The following is an 8,745-nucleotide window of genomic DNA, read 5'->3' as shown; positions in this document are numbered from 1 at the left end:
GAGGGCGGGGTGCCCGGGGCCCGGATCCCGTGGTGGCGGCGAGGCGGGGCCCAGCGAGGAGGCGGGGCCTGCGCCGGCGCACGGGCTGCTGCACCCTCCGCGGAGGGGCCGGGCGAGGGGGCTGAGGGCTAGCGTGGGCGGGTCCCCAGCCGCGCTCTCGGCTCCTCCTTCAAGTCTGCTGCCTACCTCTCCCGGAAGGCCGCTCAGTGCCGGTACTACTGCAGAGGGCCGCGAATTGCCTTTTGGTGTCCTGCGGCTGCTGAGCGACCTTTCACAAAGATGCAACGCTATCAAAATGAACACGGTTGACAGGATCGTTTTAAGGCCAGCAATGATTACAAGATTTAAAGAGTTGAGGAGCAACATTACGATACCACATTGGATATGCCACGGTTTTGGTTTTCAAACTGCATTTTAGCGCCCTTCACTCACTGAAACTTCTAGAATACTAATAACCATTTGGGTATTGTCTCTGCTAGAACTCTGAAGCCATGCTCTTTGTGTGTGTATGTGTGTGTGTGCGTGCGTGTGTGTGGTCCCTTGCTTTTAGAAAACTTAAGCCTAATTTAAACAATACATGGATTTTTAATGTTCTGACAGTTTAATGATGGGCATAATCATAGTGTGCTGCTTCATTTAATGTAAATGGTAAGGTGAGTGGACCAGGGCTTAGCAAATATATTTTACACACACGCACACGTAAACCTATGTTTTTTACATGACTGAAAGCGTAATAACAGACTACTGAATTAGTGTGGCACATTTGTGGGTTTTGTTGTCCAGCAGTTGTCTGTGGCTGCATAACTCACAGTACATACGTATATAATGATTATATATTTTTCCCTAAAATTGAGTTTCTTGCCTTCATTTTGTAGCGGTGAAGGGAAAGCTCTGCCCTCTGAAGGTTCACTGGAGTGAAATAAAAGAAAAGATGAAGAGAAGAAAAAGGCATACGAATTTATTTTATTTTTTATTTTTTCGAGACTGAGTCTCTCTCGGTCACCCAGGCCAGAGTGCAGTGGCACCATCTCAGCTCACTGCATCCTCCACCTCCCGGGTTCAAGTGACTCTTCTGCCTCAGCCTCCTGAGTAGCTGGGATTACAGGCACATGCCAACAAGCCCGGCTTATTTTTTTTGTAGTTTTGTTAGAGACAAGGTTTCACCATGTTGGTCAGGCTGGTCTTGAACTCCTGACCTCAGGTGATCTGCCCCCCCCCCCCACTTGGCCTCCCAAAGTGCTGAGATTACAGGTGCTCCTGGCTGGCATATAAATTTATTAATGTGCCCTGGAGAAAATCACAGTAGAGTGATTACCCCATAACCCAGTTAGGTTCAGATGCTTATGTACACTTTTTCGTAAGGGAGAGGGAGATGGAGGAATGTAAGTAATTTTGAGGGTCACAAATGATTCTTTGGATGAGCTTGAGAGATGGACGATTGCTTGCAAAGGATTCTTTGTGGAAGTTGGATGAGCCCAAGCAGAAGTCAATAGCTTCCGACAAAGTTCCTCTGTACTCTAGGTTTGATGTTTGACTTTCAATCTTCTTGCTGCAGTCAGTAGATAATGAAATTTCAATGAAGGGGTGGAAGACAATTGTCATAGCGTTGATAAAGAGTGGACAGTCGTGCAGGAGTATGACTACACAAAGGGAGTGTGATGTAATGGTAACAAACTGGGGGAACTTAGAATGGACTGTTTGTTCAGGTTCTTTCTTCTTTGTGTCCTGGGGTCTTCAGAGGTAAGGATGTTCCTTTTCTCTATGTAAGGGAAGAGTACCTCTCAAATGACGGTCTTATGACCTACTTCAGGGAAGGACACCGGGTTTTATGGCCTGCCTCAAGGGAAATGGCCAGAGTATTCTTTCTATGGTTTATGACCTGCTTCGGAGGAAAAGGAGTGAGGTGAAGATGAAAATGATCTCTCAAATGCTCAGGTGCTATATTTTGGAGTAGTGTGTCCTGAACCACATCACTAGTTTTACTGCCTGCAACCCAGAGCAGCACAGTAGCTGAACCAAATACTCCTTCCAAAGCCAAAAAAGCTTGGATGTGAGTGGAGATAAGGAGAAATAGTAGATGAGAGTAAAGGAATAAGTAAATGGGTTATATAATGAGGGAAATCCAATATTCATTAAGATCTCCAAAGAAACTCAAGATATTGTCTCTTAGCTTAATTATATCAGATGCCTGAAATAATGAAGATATATATTGCTAAGAACTCTGCTTTTGAAACCTGAAAAGATCAAATGGAAGCCTGAGTGGCTACACCCTGGGAGACATTTTCATATGATAGGCTGATGGACTGGACAGATTATTAGTGATTGAATGGGGTTTTAGAAATGTGCCACTGTCTTTTAACTCTTATAATTCTTTGCCAAAAGGAATCAGTGGTCAAAGATCAAGGATTTGTCTGTAGTATAGTAAAAAAGAAAATAAATATTTAATCTTTGTCCTGAGTTCCTGGCGTGGAAGCTTCTAAAACCTTAGGAATTTACTGGTTTTTGTATGCTAAAGAATGACTCATGGGAGAGTGTATTCGTCCCTTCTTGCACTGCTATAAATACCTGGCCGGGAACAGTGGCTCATACCTATAATCTCAGCACTTTGGGAGGCTGAGGTGGGTAGATCACCTGAAATAGTAGTTTGAGACCAGCCTGACCAACATGACAAAACCCCGTCTCTACTAAAAATACAAAAATTACCCAGGCCTGGTGGCATGCGCCTGTAATCCCAGCTACTTGGGAGGCTGAGGCAGGAGAATCACCTGAACCTGGGAGGTGGAGGTTGCAGTGAGCCGAGATCCCTCCACTGCACTCCAGCCTGGGCAACAGAGAATCTGTCTCAAAAAAAAAAGATTGGGCACGGTCACTCATGCCTGTAATTCCAGTGTTTTGGGAGTCTGAGCAGAGAGTATGGCTTGAGGTCAGGAGATTGAGACCAGCCTAGGCAACATAGCAAGACTGTCTCTTCAAAAATTTTTTAAAAATTATGCCAGGTGCGGTCGCTCATGCCTGTAATCCCAGCACTTTGGGAGGCCAAGACGGGTGGATCACGAGGTCAGGAGTTGGAGACCAGCCTGGCCAATATGACGAAACCCTGTCTCTACTAAAAATACAAAAATTAGCTGACCATGGTGGTGGGTGCCTATAATCCCACCTACTTGGGAGGCTGAGGCAGGAGAATCACATGAACCCAGGCGAAGGTTCCAGTGAGTCGAGATCACACCACTGCACTCTAGCCTGGGTGACAGAGCAAGACTCCATCTCAAAACAAAAACAAACAACAACAAAAAATTAGTCCAGGTGTGGTGGCTCATGCCTATAATCCCAACTCACGCCAGTAATCCCAGCACTTTGGGAGGCCAAGGCAGGTGGATCACCTGAGGTCGGAAGTTCAAGACCAGCCTGGCCAACATGGTGAAACCCCGTCTCTACTAAAAATATAAAATTAGCCAGGTAGGTGGAATGTGCCTGTAATCCCAGCTACTCAGGAAGTTGAGGCAGAATTGCTTAAAACCAGGAGGCCAAAGTTGCAGTGAGGCAAGATTGTGTCACTGCCCTCCAGCCTGGGCAACAGAGTGAGACTCTGACTCAAAAAAAATAATAAATAAAAAATAAATAAAATAAAAGAGTTAGTTGGCCAGGCATGGTGGCCCACACCTGTAATCCCAGCAATATAGGAGGCTGAGGTGGGAGGATCACTTGAGCCCAGGAGGCGGAAGTTGCAGTGAGCTGAGATCATGCCACTATACTCCAGCCTGGGCCAGACCCAGTTTCAAAAAATAAAAAATCAGTCAAGTGTGGTGGTGCACACCTGTAGTCCCAGCTACTGGGGAAGCTGAGGCGGGAGGACTGCTTGAAGCTCTAGGAGCTTGAAGCTGTAGTGAGCTTTGATTGTGCCACCTCAGCCTGGGAGACAGAGTGAGACCTTGTCTCTTAAAAAAAATTTAGAAAGAAGAATAACTATGAAAATAAGACAAACATTTTAGCTGCTATATTAGAATCATGTTAATTATAGGGTTGATTGCTTCAGAAGGATGTGCTTGCTTGCTTTAATTGGGATCCAATAATATTCATCTCTGTTAAATTTGTGGTATTCTATTTTAAATAGGGTTAATGGAACCTCAATTTCAAGAAAAAACTATCTTTTACTTTTCTATTTGAATTTTTGGATATTGATTTTTTCTCATGAAAAGGATAAGAATATGATTTTTAAGTAATGATTTCACTCACAACAGATAAACTTTTAAACAAATATGCTTACAAATAAATGAGTATCATAAAGGGAAATATATCTTATCTTCATAGAATATTATTTATTATACAGTTTATTCAGAATGAATGGAGTATTTGATGGCCATGGACATGCTCCACTCTGGTTGAACCTGTGCGGGGAGCCACTGTTGGCTGAAAGCTCCCCCCCTGCAGCTTCTGTGAACATTACCACCCTCTAACCTTCTCTGCCACAACATCAGTGACCATGGTGGGGTATTAACATAGGCCCATTCTTACAAGATGCAGGATTCCTGTAATGGGGCTTTGGCTCAAGGACTCTGCATCAGCCTGGCTAAGATTATGTTAGCTTGTGCTGAAGTCTGAGACTCCTATCCTTCCCTTCCTCCTTTCCCAGGTGTCAGATAAGCATGGTTTTCTACAGCCTCTCCTTGCTTACTCCTGTTGTCTTCCCTTTATCTTTCACAGACATTTCCCCAGTAGGTCTCTCTCTTGCACATGGACTCCTGTCTTTGTGTCTGCTTTTCAGAGCATCCAAAGTGAAACAGTGCTTGCTTTTTCATATCACCTATGAAGGGCTTTCAGGGCCATAAAGATCACATTTTCAAATATCTGCCAATTAAAAAAACTTTAAATGCAAACATACTCAAAATATAATATGATGAATTTCATGTTTTAATTATAGACATGATTTATTTCTAATGGCGAACAAGTATTATTTTAATTTTTTTTTTCGAGACAGGGTCTCAATCCTGTTGCCTAGGCTGCAGTACAGCTGTGTGATCATGGCTCACTGCAGCCTCCACATCCCAGGGTCAAGCGATTCTCCCGCCTCAGCCTCTTGAGTAGCTGGGATTACAGGTGCACGCCACCATCCCTGGCTAATTTTTTGATGTTTTGTTGAGATATGGCCCAGGCTGGTCTTGAACTTTTGAGCTCAAGCAGTCCTCCCGTCTCAGCCTCCCAAAAGGCTGGGATTACAGGAGTGAGCCACTGCCCCTAGATAAGTATTATTTGTTAAGGCTATGTTATCTGGGAAATACTGTTATAAACACATTTTGTTTTCTTTGTAATATTTTTGTGTATTAAAAATGTAATGAGAGTTTTAAAAATCTCTGATAAAACTTGATATAATTCTAAGATTATAGACACAGAAATAAATTTATCTGAAGTTCCAGGGAAATTTGAAGATGTATTAATGTGATAACATTCCAATTTGTTATTATTTCATTCCATCTGTTAAAGAGGCATAAGGAAAATTACACAAACACTGTTAAGAAATATGCCCCCTCAGGATGCATGTCTACCTGGTGACCTGCAGGGGACACTGTGATAGTAGTTCTGAAGGAAAAGGCCTTTGATGGGGACTGCAGACCTTATTATTATGTAAAAATAGTTAATAGGGCCTAATCTGTTATAATGTGTTAAAATAGTCTGCTTTGAAAATCCTTGGTGATTTAGTAAAAATGACTTAAATGATGTATCTTGGGTAAGGATCATTGGTTTGTTTTTTTTTCTTTTTAAATACCCTTGAACATCCACAAATATAAAAACAATAGAACTCTGGCAAAGGAGATAAAGTAAGAAATAGTGGTGCTGACTCATGCTTTAAGAATTATTGCAGACAGGGTTAAGAAGCTAATTTGAATTCCAACAGAGTCCTCTTTAAGATAAAATTCCAAGAGCAAAGTAAAAGTTTCAGCAGTGTCAGTTCAGCTAATCCTGAGAAGGCATTCTGATAGAGAATTCCAAGAGGCATTAGTCTGATCTGAGCTTGTATAGATGACTCTAGATATAAGGTTGTTTCTGGTAGAAAATTAATTTCTATAGCTTCAGTGAATAATTTACACTAGTTTAAATAATGAATAAGTGACTGGTTTGGGTTAAACAAAAAAAGCACCTGCTCACACCTGTAATCCCAACTACTAGAGAGGCTGAGGCGGGAGGATTACTTGAGCCCAGGAATTCAATGTTACAGTGAGTTATGATGGCACCACTGCACTTCAGCCTGGGCAACAGAGCAACATGCCGTCACAAACAGACAAAAAGTATGTTATATATTTATATAATGAGATAAGAGAAAGTTCCCATAATCCTTCCATCCAAAGATATTACAGTGAATGGTTTGGCTTATATTCTTTCAGGTTTTTAATATATTCATATGTGTATTAATGTATATAGGTGTTTGTGTATATTTTGATTATTATATTACAATATATTTATTTATTTTTTTGAGAGATTCTCACTCTGTTGCCCAGGCTGGAGTGCAGTGGCACTATCTCGGCTCACTCCAGCCTCCACCTGCCGGGTTCAAGCGATTCTCCTGCCTCAGCCCCAAAGTAGCAGAGACTACAGGTGAGCACCATTCCCAGCTAATTTTTGTATTTTTAGTAGAGACAGAGTTTCACCATATTGGCCAAGCTGGTCTTGAACTCCTGAGCTCAGGTAATCCTCCTGCCTTGGCCTCCCAAAGTGCAGGAATTACAGGTGTGAGTGAAAAATCATTTAAAAGTGAAAGTCTATTTTCACTTTTAAACATACATATTATACTTTATTATTAATTTTATAAGTGAAACATGTTAATGGGATTCAGGACACACCACCCCAAAATATGACTGTAGAGTCCAGAATGTGCTATCCCAAATATGCCTCTTTGTCATAAGGATTATTGTGAGCTGGTTATTTTGAGAAACAACAGACATAGGAGAAGTTCTGGGGAGTTACCCTTTTGTAAAAGAAATTTAAAGCTGTAAAGGAAATCTCTGTTTATAAGTGTATGTCCCTCTCTGAATCAGGAAGAGAAGGATGACTAAATCTTTAGAGACTTTTAATCACTGGAGAAGGCATCACCTTAATCTGTATAAAAAACCTTACCCTGGATTTATGATATCTTTCCCGGCCATGTAATTTTTTTTTTTTTTTTTGAGACTAGATTTTGCTCTGTTGCCCAGCTTCTCATTACAACCTCAATCTCCTGGGTTCAAGTGATCCTCTCACCTTGGCCTGCCAAAGTGTTGGGATTAGGTATTACAGTTGTGAGCCACTGTACCTGGCATTTTGGTTCTTTTTTATTTTATTTTATTTTATTTTTAAATTTTCTTTTTAATTCTCAGCGAGTCAAGTTACTTCTATATAGAAGGGTGCGCCCTTACAGATGGAACAATGGTGAGTGCACCTTTTGGTTCTTAATTATTGAACTGCCAGGCATAGTTGGGCACAGCTAAGTGTTTCCTGAATTTTTTTTTTCTTTCCCCAGGAAGATTCTAATCTCTTAAAGGGCAAAAATCTTGCTTTCCACTTCCCTTATGTTCATGAATTCACAGATATTGACTGCCTACTTTACATCAGGCACTGTGCTAGCCGCTGGAGGTACACTGAATAACAAAATAGAGATAGTGCCTGCCCTAATAGAATTTATACTCCTGTGGGGGAAAGGAAAATTACTTACATCATCTCTCATATGATGACGTAATTATGATTCCAATAAATACGTACTAGGAAAAATAGAAAACTAGAAGCAAGGGTAACTGAGATACCCACTTCCCTAGTGCTGGGATCAGAGAAAGTCTTCTCAAAGACCTGGATACTTGGGAAAAGGGAAATAAGTGGGAAAGAGTGTTCCCAGTTAAAGGAACACCATGTGTGAACACGCTGAGGCAATTAGAAGATTCCGAAACCTGGAGTGTGGGAGGGAGGGAGGGAGGCAAGTGAGAAGAGCCAGACCATGCTGGCTGTTGTAGCATAGGATTTTAGAATTTATCTTTTTGGTTTTGAAACAAGGTTTCACTTTGTCACCCAGGCTGTGGTGCAGTGGCACGATCATGGCTCACTGCAGCCTCAACCTCCCTGGGTTCAGGTGTTCGTGCCCCCTCAGCCTCCTGAGTAGCTGGGACTATAGGCATGCACCACCATACTGGGCTAATTTTTGTAGCAATAGGATTTCACCATGTTGCCCAGGCTGATCTCCAACTCCTGGGCTCCAGCAATCCTCCCACCTTAGCCTCCCAAAATGTTGGGATTACAGGTGTAAACCAACACGCCCGGCCCAGAATTTATCTTAAAAGAGTGGAAACAGCCGGGTGCAGTAGCTCACATCTGTAATCTCAGCCCTCTGGGAGGCCAAGGCGAGTGGATCACCTGAGGTCAGGAGTTCGATACCAGCCTGGCCAACATGGGGAAACCCCATCTCTACTAAAACTACAAAAAATTAGCTGAGAGTGGTGGCAGGCATCTGTAATCCCAGCCACTTGGGAGGCTGAGGCAAGAGAGTCACTTGAACCCAGGAAGCAGAGGTTGCAGTGAGCCGAGATCGCGCCACTGCCCTCCAGTCTGGGTGACAGAGCAAGGCTGTGTCTTAAAAAAAAAAAAAAAAACGCCAGGCCTGGTGGCTTATGCCTGTAATCCCAGCATTTTGGGAGGCCGAGGCAGGTGGATCACAAGGTCAGGAGATCAACACCATCCTGGCTAGCACGGTGAAATACTGTCTCTACTAAAAATACAAAAAATTAGCTG

Source organism: Macaca mulatta, chromosome 5, assembly GCF_049350105.2.
Source record: "Macaca mulatta isolate MMU2019108-1 chromosome 5, T2T-MMU8v2.0, whole genome shotgun sequence".
Classification (NCBI taxonomy): domain Eukaryota; kingdom Metazoa; phylum Chordata; class Mammalia; order Primates; family Cercopithecidae; genus Macaca; species Macaca mulatta.
The sequence above is the reverse complement of the archived record's forward strand: the minus strand, read 5'-3'. Positions refer to the sequence as shown.